Genomic DNA, 14268 nt, shown 5'->3' on the forward strand with positions numbered 1-14268 from the left:
GCCCAGCAAATAACGGCGTGGGGCGCCGCGGGGTGAGTGAGTCCAGTAGGCACCACAGCTATTCTTACCGGCATTGCAGAATTACTGCTGGGGACAATGCCTGTGCTGTAGCAGGGTCACAGCAGAAACAAAAAGGATTCTGTTGAAGATGTTGTTGGTTTTCAATTTGAAAACAGTTCTGGTGTCAACTGCTATGCTAATGTAGTGGTTAATGTTTTGTTTTCTCTAGAAAATGTAAAAGAGGGGGAGGCAGTCCAAAGTTCCGTTAAAAGGGCAAAGGAAAGGATCGGTGGTTTGAACTATCAGTCAAAAAGGGGAGGGGGTGCAACAATTTTTCCTACCGGGTCACACTGTGCTTTTACCGGAACTGAGGTCTGCAGGATTCTAGTAATTCAAAGTGAGTCTGGCGCCAGCATGGGAGCGCCGACGTCCCGCGGATACAGTTTCGTCACTCCACGGGCGATCATGGCAGTCATTCCCCATCGGCGTTCGGAGACTCCCGCGGCTCCTCTAGAATCTTCAATGTCGTGGAGGACTACGGTGGTGGAGTCAACCAGTGACCGGGCCATTTCTTTATGCTGGGCCCGCTCTTGCCAGGTCGACCGCCATTTTGAGAGTTCGGTAGCTACTGGCGATCGCGGGGTCAAATGAGCGGACGGGCTCCACCCTGCCGGGCGAGACGTTGCAGCATGGCTACAGTGGAAGAACCCTTTTCCGGGCGCCTGGAGCGCTGAGGGTGCAGGTGGGAAGCCTCCACCTGGGGAGGCGGGAGAGGCCTGTTCGCACCGTCTCTCCCTCCCAGTGCACCCCACGGCGTCTCGCTTGACATTTGTTATGGCCGGACCAGGCGATGAGGACGAGGGGGGGGGGGTCGGAGGCATGTGCAAGACATCCCCCCCCCAGTGTTGTCGCAGCCATTATTCAAGAAAGAAGAAGTGTCCCGTCCGTCTTCGGGCCGGGCTTCCGGTAGATGTCGGCCGGACGCCCCTGGCTCTGGCCCCATGAACGGGTTTCTTGGTTTATCGGCTGCAGCCGGATCCCGTCGGCCTCGGCCCCCCGACCGGTGGTGGCCGGACCGGAAGAGCATGTGGCGGGACTACCTGAAACTGTCAAGGGCCACCGCGGCCAGACTGGGAGAGAGAGGGGAGGGTCGAGGAGACATTCCCCCCCCCTGCAACTGTTCAGCGTTGTAAAGGCAATCCCCTGGCCGGGTCCCGCTGGCCTCGGCCTCTCCTCCGGCTACACCCTACGTTAGGATCTCCTGGCCGAGGCGTGGCAACAGGATCCGCCTTATATGAGCTGCTCCCGGCTGGGCGTAGCCGCAACCCTGCCCCACCTTGGTAGTTTCCAGAGTGGGGGCGGATGTTCTACTGACTTGCATTTTCCCTAGTCTATCGATTTTTTTGGCGTGGCAGGCGGTGGGACAGCGAGGGGTGATTTGGTTTCTCTTACTGTTTTTCTGGTCTCTCACCACTGGCATATTTTAACGTTTTCTTGTTTCTAGGACATTAATAGGTTTTATCATTACGTTATGTTATCGTTTCTTTGTTCGTTGTTTAATAAAAGTTCATGTTCATCAGTGGCCTACTGATTTTCGTTTTCCTATTCTTTTCTTTCCAGGTTGTTTCATGCTAAAGTTTCTGTTAACAGGATACAGTGATCACTTCGTTATTTTTGCATATGTCCTTTTCACTAGGGGTGCTCTCTGGTCGGGCCAGATGACCTATCTCTAGTAAATGGTCCGGGTGAAACAGGTGCATCAATCAGTGGGGAGTAGATAGGCATGACAGATTACAACGGGGGAGAAAGGTCCGCATTACGTACCCTTTCACTACTTGCAAAGATTTTCCTACGTTTATTTGCAAACCGGGAATACTTCCAAAAAGAACTAATTCCCAAACAGTCAATGTTCGGACAATCAATCAATCAATGAGGAATGAAATAGGTACGACGTGTTAAAGGCTTGCGTTACCTACCCTTCACTATCTGCAAAGGGAGAGAGAATATTCCTATTCTTCCTCGTTTGCAGGCAGAGAAGATCCTTAAGAGAACCAACTTCGAACAATTCAATGCTCGATTCCAACAATCAACAAGGGGTACTGTGAACACAAATGAACGCCGCTTATGTACATACACATTGCTATTTTCAACAGGTTGTTCCTAATGTTTCTATTTTAGCGAGGTCAAAAAGAGATCCCATTAGTGGCCTACTGATTTTGCTCGATTCCTTTTGTTTTTTTACACAATTTTTCGCTATCTGCAAAGACTAAACAGAGTATTGCGACTCTGTGCTTGTTTGTAAATAGAGAATGAACCAAAGAGAACAATCAATCAAATGGAGAGAGAAGCAGGCACGACGGATTACAACGGGGGCAAAGGCCTGCGTTAACTACCCTTCACTATCTGCAAAGAGAGAGTACTCCTAATAGAAATGAGGGGTGGGGAGCAGCATTCAAAGCAGATCAGTGTGCATAAACACGAAAATGTTTTTACTTACCACGTACTTGACATTCAACAGTTTATGATATTTGCTATTAAAAAACCATTGAAATTCACTGAAAAAACCATAGGTTATAGACCATATATAGTTAGGAATTAGCATTTACAAAACCTTGAAAATTCACTGAAAAAACCATAGGTTATAGACCATATATAGTTAGGAATTAGCATTTAAAAAACCTTATTTTACTCACACAAAACCATTGAAATTCCATATATAGTTAGTTGCACTAACTATATATCGCGCACCCGCAATCCACTGCTGATCATGTCACATATTACATCATTCATGACATGGTCAGTGACATCACTGATGACATCACTGATGACATCTCAAATGACATCACTGATGACATCAATGATGACATCTCATTTGACATCATTCTTGTGCTAATACGATAAACCTCTTAGATACACTCAGTGTATACAGACACTCACACACTGTCACTCATCCATGGAGTTACTCACACACCTAGTCAGTCATGCAAAGAAACAATCTCACCTCCATTTCTTCAACTATACAGTTATACACACCTTACTTATTCAAACATATACTAACACATATTTACTCTCTTATACAATCCCTGATACAAGTTCACAATGATCCATACAACCACTCACATATTCAGTGGCTCTCATGCACAGTTATTTATATATGCCAACTCTCACATGTACTGTGTTTTACATATGTACTTACTATGACATGTAGCATTGAGATATCCATTCACTCATCAATACACTCATGCACACAGTCAACTGCCCATGTAGCTGTTTCCACATGCACTCTTGAACTCATACACCTAGTGAATAAACTGCTCACACATCTATGCACAGAGTCACACACCTCCCAGCCACCCCTACACAAACTCAATCTCCCATACAAATACTTGGGCAACCAATCAATAACACATATAGCCTCTCTTATAGCTAATGATCAACACATGCAGCAGTTTACATCACAACAGACATAATAATGCACAAATTAAGACAGTTTAGTCACTAACCCATGCATTCAGTGAGACACATTTAATCACTCACTCATACAGTCAGTCACGCACCTACTAAATCCTTCATCCAGACACTTATACATCCACTCATTCTTCAATATGTAAGACATATTTTAACTTTACAGAAACATACAGTCGCTGGATGTTGTCATCAGTGATGTCATCAGTGATGTCATTTGAGATGTCATCAGTGATGTCATTTGAGATGTCATCAGTGATGTCATCAGTGATGTCACTGACCATGTCATGAATGATGTAATATGTGACATGATCAGCAGTGGATTGCGGGTGCGCGATATATAGTTAGTGCAACTAACTATATATGGAATTTCAATGGTTTTGTGTGAGTAAAATAAGGTTTTTTAAATGCTAATTCCTAACTATATATGGTCTATAACCTATGGTTTTTTCAGTGAATTTTCAAGGTTTTGTAAATGCTAATTCCTAACTATATATGGTCTATAACCTATGGTTTTTTCAGTGAATATATATATATATATATATACACACCAGCAATCTTCACCACCTCCGAACAAATGGCAAAATGAAGACACGGACCCCAGGCTGTCGGCAAGGTAGATTTATTGTAGACCTCTCAACGGGCGACGCGTTTCGAGCAACAAATGCTCTCTTGTATATATGAGCACCCTAACAACACGTTAGAGCACTTTTCTGAGTTTGTAAATTTTGGCTTGGGTGCCACAAGAGGAGTTGCTGTGTGTGAGACTGCCAGGAGACCCCCACTGAAAGCCCACCAGAGTTCTACAATATGATCACCCCACGTCTCCCATGTCTGAGCAACGGTCACCCTGGGAGACATTTATGGGCCTTTCAAGCATTCCCAGGTCTGGGCGGGGGCGTAGCTTGGTCATATGTATGGGGAACAGGGGCACGACTGATTTGCATATTGCTGGGTCTGAACTGGGGTGGCGAAGTGGGCTAAATAATGATGATGGATTCAACCTAGATCTGTGACTGGGGGTGAGTGTCTGAAAAGTTTCAGCGCTCCGTCCATCATCTCTATGTGCTTGCTTTGTTCACCCTAAGTTGGCAGGGTATGCCTACATGTGGGTCCCGGGCTCATTTTGCTTCAGGATTTCAACCCAGCCTGGCTGATGAGGGGTGTTACCCTGAAACCAGACCCAGAATGCTTGTTTCCGGTCCAGGTAAGATCTGGCTTAGCAGTTCGGGCTGGACTGTTCCCATGAAGAACATGTTCGGTCAAGACTGATTTGCATATGGCTGGGTCTGAACTGGGATAGCAAAGGGAGCTAAATAATTTAACCCAGATCTGTGACTGGGGGTGAGTGTCTGAAAAGTTTCAGCGCTCCGTACATCATCTTCTTGTTAGGTCGAGCAGACGTACTCTCAATGCGTGAGCATTGAGAGAGTCTGCTTCAGACCTAATGTTGCCCGTTATTGGGAGAGTGGACACCAATCTGACACGAGCGTTTCCTTCGCGGATTTCACCGCGGTAGCGCGCGTCTCACCCGCGCATGCGCAGAGTAACTCAGCATTTTTTTTTTTTTTTATTTCCCAGCCCCGAACCGAATCAGGTATCAGAGCGCTTCACATATAGGCAGCCCCCACCCCCCACCCCTCTGCATGCGCACACACAGGCGAGCGCATGCACACGCAGGCACACGGCAGACACTCGCTCACACACACCCCCCTCCCCCACAGTCACACACACGCACTCCAGACACATACACACGCGCGTGACCCCCATCCCCACCACTTACCGGGCTCTTTCGGCGTGTTCAGTGTCTCATCGCTCCACTTCTTCCTCGGCGGCGGCGGCTGTGGCGGCGGGCGGGACTTCCTGCTGGATTGCAGGCCCCGCCCCCGTCTCAGGCAAAAGTGCCTGACTTCCGTTTTTAGGTTTTGCCTGGTTTTAATGTATTTTCCATCGTCGTCGTCTCTCGACTTCAACCCCTGCCCCGCCCCTCCCCACCGGACTACTGCTCTCATTTTCAATTTTAGAGAGATATTGTTTTAGAAATTAATTTCTCCTAAACAGTGACTGTTCACTCCTGTTTCCACTGTTTAGGCGAAACAGTTCACTTTTGAGTTACTTGCAACAGCTGCACGTTTCCTCTTTATTCCCCTTAAAATGCATTCTCCTCAAAGGACTAGCAGCCATATATTGCTTGAGAAACTAGCCACCAAATTACAAGTCCGGTCATTAACCTCAGTAGCTGAGCTCTTGGCACAGTGGGCAGCTAAGGGACGAAACGGGCGACATTTTGCCTTTAGTGCATTTATTTTCCATGTAGGTGAAATATTGTTTCAGAAATTAATAAAGACGAAATATTTTGTCTTCATTAATTTCTGAAACAATATCTCGCTGAAATTGGAAATGAATGCACTAAAGACATAAACAAACCTTACTTTTAATTATTGCAAGTCTTATTAATCGCTGTTAATCAGACAGGCCGGTGTTTCTGAGCGGCGGAAGTAGGCAAAGGGCATAGTCAGTCGGTGTCAGATTTCCCTGGCATGTGACTGACTGTACACCAGCCCCATGAGCATTTCCAATGTACTGACGAATGGGCATTTCCTACAACAAATTTCCATAGAGATCAGTCCAATGCTGCCTCACTACTTTATCCACGGTTCCACATTTTGAATACCCACACCCGAAAGTGTGCATTGCTATAAAACCCACAATGTGATCATTTCTAGGAGCGTATTAAATTCTAGCGGGTGACCTTGGTGCTGGTTAAAGTTAGCGGATTGATAGCAGTGTTCGGTACAGTCCTCCAAAACAGCGCACACTTCCCTCCAAGTCTAATACATAACATATGCAGCTGCGCTTCTGGGGAGGGTGGCAGCAATGAGGATGTGAACATTTGCAATGCAATAGGTCTCGCATTTACCAAAGGTTAAGTTATTGGCATTGTAAATGGCAAAACATTTTATTTATGTTTTAAAAACGAAACCAAAAATAAAAGGCATTGTCATTTGCAATGTCAATAGCTCAAACTTGCGTAAATGCGAGACCTATTGCATTGCAAATGCTTGTGTTTACTTTGTTCTCACTAAGTTGGCAGGGTATGCCCAGACGTGGGTCCTTTGCTCACTTTGCCACTGGATTCAAGCTAGCCTGCCTGATTAGGGGTGTTACCCTGAAACCGGTCCTAGGATTCTTGTTTCTGGTCCAGGAAAGACATGCCTTGGCAGTTTGGGCTGGACTGTTCCCATGAGGAACAGGCTCAAGACTGATTTGCATATGACCGTGTATGAACTGGGGTGGGGTGGTGAAGTGAGCTAAAGAACAATGATGGAATCAACCCAGATCTGTGACTGAGAGTAAGTGTCTGAAAAGTTTCAGCGCTCCGTCCATCATCTCTTTGTGTTTGTTTTTCTACAAATGATCCTCAGCTGTGCAATGGCATGGATACAGGCCACATGTTTTGTCTTCGAAGGCATTAGACGGGCACCGGAGACAGTTCATAATATTTCTCTGCCAGAATGATGTTTATCGATGCACCACTGTCAATGATTAAAGGTATGGGGCAACCATTCACCTTAAGTGTGATCTTAGGGCAATGTACAAAAGCATTGATTTGTCTCACATGATGATCTCTCTAGGACTTGGACTCTTCTCTGCATGAAGCTAAACCTATGTGTGCACATTGTTCAATAGTAGACATCATCATCGCACAGCCATTTTCTTCACCGTCACTCGAAAATGACATAGCAGAGCCTCTTGACAATAAATTTGATGACAATCGACTTTGTTTAGTTTCCACTTGCCTCAATTGATGTCGCTGTTTGGTCTTGTGGGCGTGACTAGAGGGCCTCTGGAACTTTCTGGCATCCATTTTCTCTTCTTGACATGATGCAGTTAGTTTCTCTTTTGCTTTGCAAACCATTATGAAATGGTTTTCTTTCCTGCAGCCTTTGCATACTTGTCCAATGGCGGGACATTTACCTCTGTGTGGAAAGGAGACTGCATTGGAAGCACAATTTATTTTTCTTCAGAGACAGCAATTTATGGCCTTCGACCTCGTGTATCCGCTTACCTTTCATGTTCAATGCTGATTCACTCTGGCTACTCCAGCTTCCTTACCAGCAGCTTGTCGATGTGCACATTCTACTGCTCTTTTAACCATGAACACTATCTCCACACTGAGTGTCTCTCTCAGCATATGTTATCTGAACGAGTCGGAAAGGCAACCATCGATGTCTCTGAGATGTATGGCTTCTTCTTTATAGAATTTGTTGAACTCGCAAGGTTTGATGAGGGTCTCAAGTCTCTCAGCAAACTCATCCATCGTTCACCAGCTTGCTGTCTTGCTCGGCTGAAGATGTACCTTTCACAGTCGACATTCTGCATTGGATTGAGCTTGGTTTCTAATGATTCCTTAATCTGACGGTAAGATATTTCATCAGCTTGTGGTATTTTCTTTATCGCTTCTTTCACTCCGTCACCTGCAAGGTTCTTCAGGTGCTTGCTGATCTTTTTTGTCAGCTGTTTCTTTTAGCGTGTCGATGAAGTTATCGAATGTTTCAATTCAGTCAGTCCATTTGGCTCCAATAGTCTACTTCTTGGCTGTATCAAATAGAAGCGAGGGTTCCAGGAAGGCAGCAGCACCATATTTTACACTATTCTCTGCGGCCATTGGAGACCTTCAGGATCTCGAAGACTTTTTGAGTTGTGCTGAGTGCAACCGACGACTTTGGTGATCGTCGCTTCAGGTACGAATGGGTCGGTAAGCACAACCTCCGTGCATTCACTTGGGTCGTTGTGGATGCTACTTGCCACTTTGAATGCACTGGTCCCTGACTGCAGCTTGACCCATGGTTGGATGACTCGTTCTTTCCGATGAATATAATTGTGTTCTTTCTGCCCATATGCCTTTGCTTTTGGCGTGCTTTTGCACTTGGCTGTCATGGCCTTCATCGCTTCTCTGTAGCTGGTTGTCACTGCCTCTAGCATTATCGTTCTGTATGTATGATAGCTCTGTGGTATGTTGTGGCACAGTACTTCTTCTTTCGGCCTACCAGCAAGTTACTGGCTGACTGTGGCTGGGCTTTTCGTAGAACCTTCGCCTTCTTCGAAAGCTTTGCACTGGCTGGAGTGGGGCTTTGACTCCACATATGCCAACCGCAGACTGCATCACTTCGACTGAGGTCCACGTGGCATGCACCGCAGTTTGCTGGACCTTCACAAACACTCAGAGAGAGCACTCTCTGGTTTTCGAGATAAGTATCCCCTATCTCGTCATCAGTTGTAGCGTCCTCCCCAGCCGGGTAGCATGCAAAGACAACACATATGGATAACTGTAGTGCACGTCTTTACTCTCCAGAGAGCAAACATTAACTGCACGCACTGCATCATAATGGTATTCTGTTTCCCTTACCTGCCTCAGCCACCACATGTCAATGTGCTCAGGGGTAAACATGTCGGCCGTTAAGAGGGCTCCCCGACTCTTCCAGCCCCGCAGCCATCGCAACTCAGTATTCAGGAAAGAGAGGTTTTTATCCTTAAGGAAGTTAGGAAAGGAACCCAGAAACATACAAACAGCACCTTTCACACTTTCGATGTCCTAGATCTAGGCCTACTTCCATAGGCATACAAAGCCCTCTTGCTAGATGTCTGCCTAGTCCTGCACTACAAAAGGGGGTGGTGATGGACAGAGCATCTGAGCCAATCAAACACTCACACCCAGTCAAAAGATCTGAGTTTAATCCATCACCGTTCTTTAGCCCACTCTGCCACCCCAGTTCAGACATGGCTATATGCAAATCAGTCTGACCCTGTGCCTCATGGGAACAGTCCAGCCCGAACTGCCAAGCCATGCCTTCCCTGGACCGGAAACAAGCTTCCGAGGACCGGTTTCTGGCATTACAGCCGTCTTCAGCCCGGCTTGCTTGAATCCAGTGGCAAAGTGAGCAAGGGACTCACGTCTGAGCATACCCTGCCACACTTATGGCGGCCAAAGCGGTACAAAAGGGGGTGGTGATGGACGGAGCATCAGACTCAATCAAACACTCACACCCAGTCAACAGATCTGGGTTTGATCCTTTTGTATCGCTTAGTCCTGCACTAGGCGGTCTCCTCAGCCCTAGTAAACCTTGTAATGCACTCATGTCCCACGGCTCTGCAGACGCTGTAGGCGTCTTGGACCTACCGGCCGGTTGTGGCCTCTCACTGTGAGTGTATCAGACCCTATCAGACCTGCTTAGGAGCCAGAGGTTCTGGCTGTTGTGTGACTGGCTGCGCCCAAGTCCGGTGACTTCCGAGAAGGCTGGCCTCAGTCCGGTGACCTCCCAGAGCACTGGCCTCAGTCCGGAGACCTCCCAGAGCACTGGCCTCAGTCCAGAGACCTCCCAGAGCACTGGCCTCAGTCCGGTGACCTCCCAGAGCACTGGCCTCAGTCCAGTGACCTCCCAGAGCACTGGCCTCAGTCCAGAGACCTCCCAGAGCACTGACCTCAGTCCAGTGACCTCCCAGAGCACTGGCCTCAGTCCGGTGACCTTCCAGAGCACTGTCCTCAGTCCGGTGACCTTCCAGAGCACTGGCCTCAGTCTGGTGACCTCCCAGAGCACTGGCCTGTCTGTATAGGGCCCAGTTTCCTGAGACCCCGGCCTGCGTCTGCTCCACAGATGGCCTCCTGACACAGACCCTGGATCCTCTCCCAGCCCTGGCTTCTCCTTCATGGCACACAGGCCCTTTGTTAGGCCTACAGCGGCCGGGCCCTGCTTGCTTGGAAAGGGCACTGTGCTTGGCAGGCACGGCTGCCATTTTGTCCAAGAATCTCATGTAAACAAGGGAGGTCAGCAGATCCTTTGGGGACCACGTGGCTCTGGGGGAGCAGGGGGGCGGTTTTCATAGTCAACAAGACGGGGTCGAAGGTGTTAAAAAAAGTAGGGTAACTGTGAAGCTGTGCACAATATGGGCGGGTGAGTAAGCGTAGGGGTGGGATTAAAGGGGTAGCTAAAAAACCAATATTCGGTAACTTTGTTCGGCCTTTCACCTTCAGGTATGTACATAGAAAATAATAAACAGCTTACATGTAAAATAAATGCAAGTTAAGTTAATTAAACCTTTATTAGAGGTCTGTGTCTGTAACGAGAGAGCCACAGAATTAAATTCTGGTTGGAGCAGTGGAGAACAATTAGGAGCATACCACAGGTTCCTGCAACCCTTGTATCGCAGGGGCTTTTGTTATGCCCCTTTGAAAAGCACATACTTCACAGCTCCACCACACTCCTCGAGAGCCTCGCCAAGCTAGGATTGAAACAACTTGTCAGTACTCCCACCCACAGAGCGGGCCACACCCTCAACCCCATCTTTGTGGGAGGATCAAACATCCGCTTCATCCACACCACCCAGCCACTCTGGGCGGACCACCACTGCATCCATTTCACTTTCAACACCACCACCGCACCCAAGCCCGCAAACGTCCGCTGCGATGGAACTGGAGTAAGGTCACCAAGGAATACCTGAACTCCACCCTCCTCCAAGACCCCTACAAGGCCACTACCGACACCAACTCCGCAGCCAGGGAATCCCACCGCTGGGTCTCCTGCTGTGCCGACAAGTTGGCACCTCTCCGCCGCACCGCCAAACAACGTCCACTGAGGGCCGCCTGGTTCACCGCCGAACTCCAAGAAGCCAGACGCTCCTGCAGACGCTTGGAGAAAACCTGGAGGAACCAGAAGATCACGGAAGCATGGAACAACCGCAAGAGCGCCCTGAAAGACGACCACCAGCGTATGAGGGACACCAAAAGGACCTTCATCAGAGACAAAGTCAAGACCAACGCATCCAACATCAAGGAACTTTTCAACGTCATTTAGCAGTTCGCAAAACCCACCTGCGAAGCCACTGACATCACACCCTCCCAGGAACTCTGCGACAAACTCAGCCCCTACTTCCACCTAAAGATCAAGGCCCTCTACGACAACTTCAGCGAGCCAGCAGAAAACAGCACCAAACCACACCACCACTGCCGAGAAGCCGACCATCACCTCCTGGGCCACCGCTTCCGTCAAGCTCATCTCCTCAACCATGAAGAAGACGCACTCACGAACCCCAATGAACCCCTGCCCCCCTCACATCTTCCAATGTCATCGTACCCGAACTAGGACGAACAATCAACTCCTCCCTCATGTCCGGCATCTTCCCAAGCGACTGGAAGCGTGCGGAGGTGAAACCCCTCCTCAAGAAACCAATGGCCGACCCAACTGACCTGAACAACTACCGGCTCATCTCTCTCCTCCCCTTCACAGCCAAAGTCACTGAATGACTAGAGAATGCCCAGCTGACCGCCTTCATTGAAGAAAACTCCATCCTAGACGCATCCCAGTCTGGCTTCTGTAACAACCACAGCACCGAGACCGACCTCCTCGCCGCCACCGACGACATCCGCATCCTGCTACACCAGGGACACACCGCAGCCCTCATCCTCCTAGACGTCTCCGCAGCCTTCGACACTGTCTCACATCGCACACTAGCCTCCAGACTCCACAACAAAGGAATACAGGGATCCGCCCTTGACTGGATCCAATCCTTACTCTCTGGCAGAACCTAAAGGATCAGACCCCCCAACCCCCCGTTCCTCTCCGATCCCACTGACATCATCTGCGGAGTACCCCAAGGATCTTCACTAAGCCCGACGCTCTTCAACATCTACATGGCCCCCATCGCCGCCATCGTCAGACAGCACGGGCCTAGCATTGAATCCTACTCCGATGACACCCAACTCATCCTCTCACTCACCAAGAACCCATAAATCACCAGACTCTGCTTCTAAGAAGGAATGAGAAACGTAGCAGCCTGGATGAAGGACAGTTGCCTAATGCCCAACTCCGAGAAGACCGAGGACCTCATCCTCGGACCCTGCACCTCCGCCTGGGACAACACTTGGTGGTCCTCCACCCTCGGGAGCCCACCCACCCGACAGAAAACGCTCGGAACCTCGGCCTAATCCTCGACTCCTCCCTCTCCATGAACCGCCAGATCAACGCCGTCACGTCCACCAGTTTCAACTGCCTCCGCATCCTCTGTAAGACCATCAAATGGATCCCCCCCGACTGCAGAAAGAATGTCACCCAGGCACTCATAACCAGCAGACTAGACTACGGCACAGCCCTCTACGCCAGAATCAACAAAACTCTTCTACACAAACTCCAAACCATCCAGAATGGCGAAGCAAGGCTCGTCCTAGGACACTGTGCCACAAACATATGACCCAACACCTACGAAGCCTCCACTGGCTCCCCGTCTAGAAGAGGGTCACCTTCAAACTCTTCACCCACGCCTACAAATCCCTCAACAACATCGGACCCAAATACCTCAACGACCGAGTATGTTTCCACGTACCCAAGAGGAACCTCCGCTCCGCTGATCTCGCCCTGGCAGAGGCCCCCCGCATCCGCAGAAACAGAACCGGCGGGAGAGCTTTCTTCAACATTGAAGCGAAAACCTAGAACGAGCTTCCGGTCAACATCAGACACTCCCCGACCCTCCACACGTTCAGGAAGGACCTCAAGACCTGGCTCTTCGACTGACCCGGAGCTGCACCACCCTCTCCCCCAGTGCCTTGAGACCTTCACGGGTGAGTAGCGCGCTCTATAAACCACTGATTGATTGATTGATGATTGACAGCTCAGATGGTAACTCTTTTCCAAAACCATTCAAAACATAATAAATCTGTGTAATCAGGAAGTGTAAAGTGAGTGCAATAATTAAAGCTAATACCAGCATCCAAGCTCCCTCTACATTAGCAGATTGAATCCTTGTGCACATTTACATTTCTTAGGTAAGCACTGGCAGGTACCCTGGCAGGAAGGCTTGTTTAGCTGTCTGTCCCTCCCTAGGTTTCAAAGCACAGGAGACTCGCTGCCTTACACTGCAGCTAAAGCATTTCAGCTCTTGGTAATAACCGTTCTGGGACGGTTATCTTTGCACAGAAAGTAGGGGAACTGTTTTCCTTAAATTAAATAAGAATGGACAAATCGTGCCCCTCCGATCCCACCCACTTCGACCACTGTGTGCAGGCCACGTTCTGACTCCGCCAATGCACCTCACGGCTTATTTACAACGTTTATAGAGCACTGTGTGTCTCCCTGCGTGACTTCAGAGCGCTTTGTTTTTTTATTGAAAAGGTAAAGCTAAAAGCAGGAGCAGCAGAAGTGAGCGGCTGAACAGACGTAGGTCACTTCCATGTTTTGTTATGTGAAAGATCATGCGTGTGTTCGCAGAGCGCAGAGGAACTCCCTCCCCCTCCAACTCAGATCAGAACCTAAATTGCTTGCCTTCCGCAAACTCTTAAAAACTTGGCTTTTTAACAAACCTGATTAGCTCATGACTGCCGCGAATCAAGCGTGATGTCCGCAGCGCTAGGACGCCTGAGGGCAGCTACCGCGCTATATAAATGGTCTTTTCATTTCAGGCTCCGTATTGGTGCATAGGGAGGTGCCCAGTTTTGAATGGGAATTATTGACTGCCGCTACTATTAGTTAGTGGCCATTGTACATTCACGTCAAAACCGGTACGATTACAAGAAATATGTTTTAGTGGATTTGACAATGTTTACAGGCTACTGATATTTAAAAAGGGGCAAAGAGTGATTTGACAGCCAAAAAGCAGCTTCTACAGATCTCAGTACAAAGCACTTCTGAACCAGTTTTTGCAAAGTTATTTCAAGATGATGACTCCTTGTTGCTAATTCTCTAAACAATCCTCCCTGTGAAAGGACGAGTTCACCAAATATATTTAATTCCATCTTCAAAAAATTGCTCCTGT

Source organism: Lissotriton helveticus, chromosome 10, assembly GCF_964261635.1.
Source record: "Lissotriton helveticus chromosome 10, aLisHel1.1, whole genome shotgun sequence".
NCBI classification, from domain to species: Eukaryota; Metazoa; Chordata; class Amphibia; order Caudata; family Salamandridae; genus Lissotriton; species Lissotriton helveticus.